Raw genomic sequence first — 2,323 nt, forward strand, 5'->3', positions numbered from 1 at the left:
GAATGCCCTTGACGAACCAGAAGGTATAAGAGTTATCTTTTACGATGGAAAGCACCTCGGGCTATATACGTTTGTGATAATGCACGGATCTGCTTGGAATCTATATAAAATCTGATGGTTTTTTTTTCCTCCATAGTAAGGACTTTTAAGAATACGGTTAACAATAAACATTTTGCCAGAGTACCAGCTACCGGTTGAGATACTACCACTGGAGAGTTATATTATTAATATTATTATTATTATTATTCATAGTAGTAGTTAAGCTACAACCTTATTTGGAAAAGCAGGATGCTATAAGCCCAAGGGCTCCAACAGAAAAAATATCCCAGTGAGGAAAGGAAATAAGGAAATAAATAAACTACAAGAGAAGTAATGAACATAAAATGTTTTAAGAACAGTAAAAACGTTAAAATAGATCTTTCATATAAAAACTTAAAATAAAAAGAAGAAGAGAAATAAGATAGAAAAGTTTGCCCGAATGTACCCTCATGCAGAGTCCTTTGACTGGCCAGACAGTACTACATTGAAGCCCTCTCTTTGGTTACGGCTCATTTCGTCTTTCCTGTTCTTTCCACATTCTCCTGTCCTCATACACCTGATAAAACGGAGATTACCAAACAACGCTTCTTAGCTCAAGGGGTTAACTAGTGCACTATAATTATTCAGTGGCGACTTTCCTCTTGGTAAGGGTAGAAGACCCTCTTTAGCAATGGTAATCAGCTAGGATAAGGACACTCCAAAATCAAACCATTATTCTCTGGTCTTGGGTAATGCCATAGCCTTTGTACCAAGGTTTTCCACTGTCTTGGCGTAGAGTTTCCTATTCTATCTTACTTCTCTTCTTTTTGTTATTTTGAGGTGTTTATAGTTTATAGATGATAGATCAATTTTAATATTGTTATTGTTCTTAAACTTCTCTTGTAGTTTATTCCCTGTCCTCACTTGGCTATTTTTCCCTGTTGGTGCCCTTGGGCTTATAGCATCCTGCCTTTTCAACCAGGGTTGTAGCTTAGCAAGTAATAATGATAATAATAATAATAATAATAATAATAATAATAATAAACTTTAACACAAAGTCTAAACATATTTAAACCTTTCTGTAATCAAAATATCAATTGAATATCCCCTTAAACTTAGGATTCAGCCTGGAACTAGCACCCCGTAAGGCAACAGCACAATCAGACAAATAACCCTGCAACACATTAAAAAAATTAAAGGAAAACTAAGTGTTAAAAAGTATGAACAGAACAGTCAGTCGATTGGTACTAAAACTAAGTGTTAAAAAGTATGAACAGAACAGTCAGTCGATTGGTACTAAAACTAAGTGTTAAAAAGTATGAACAGAACAGTCAGGCGATTGGTACGAAAACTAAGTGTTAAAAAGTGTGAACAGAACAGCCAGTCGATTGGTTTAAAGGAAAACTAAGTGTAAAAAAATTATGAACAGAACAGCCAGTCGATTGGTTTAAAGGATAACTAAGTGTAAAAAAGTATGAACAGAACAGTAAGTCGATTGGTGGAAAGGAGAACTAAGTAAAAAAGTATGAACAGAAGAACAGTCAGTCGATTGGTTTAAAGGTAAACTAATTGCAAAATAGTATGAACAGAACAGTCAGTCAATTGGTAGGAAAACTAAGCGTTAAAAAGTATGAACAGAACATAGAACAGTCAGTCGATTGGTTTAAAGGTAAACTAATTGCAAAATAGTATGAACAGAACAGTCAGTCAATTGGTAGGAAAACTAAGCGTTAAAAAGTATGAACAGAACAGTCAGTCAATTGGTAGGAAAACTAAGCGTTAAAAAGTATGAACAGAACATAGAACAGTCAGTCGATTGGTTTAAAGGAAACCTAAGTGTAGGAAAAAAGTATGAACAGAACAGCCAGTCGATTGGTTTAAAGGATAACTAAGTGTAAAAAAGTATGAACAGAACAGTAAGTCGATTGGTGGAAAGGAGAACTAAGTAAAAAAGTATGAACAGAAGAACAGTCAGTCGATTGGTTTAAAGGTAAACTACTTGCAAAATAGTTTGAACAGAACAGTCAGTCATTGGTAGGAAAACTAAGTGTAAAAAAAGTATGAAACAGTCAATCGATCTGTTCATTACTTCGTGTTATTAAAAGAAGCATCTGTATAAGACCAAAAATGAACAGAATCTGGGTCATATAGTATCACAGAGAATGTTTTGATGGAGAGAAAGATGCATCACTGGGCAAGCCCTCTCACATGATGCTTTGACGCCATGATAACCATAGATCGATATCTGTGCGAGAGGGGAAGGGAGAGGGAGAGAGAGAGAGAGAGAGAGAGAGAGAGAGAGAGA

Source organism: Palaemon carinicauda, unplaced genomic scaffold (assembly GCF_036898095.1).
Source record: "Palaemon carinicauda isolate YSFRI2023 unplaced genomic scaffold, ASM3689809v2 scaffold50, whole genome shotgun sequence".
NCBI lineage: Eukaryota > Metazoa > Arthropoda > Malacostraca > Decapoda > Palaemonidae > Palaemon > Palaemon carinicauda.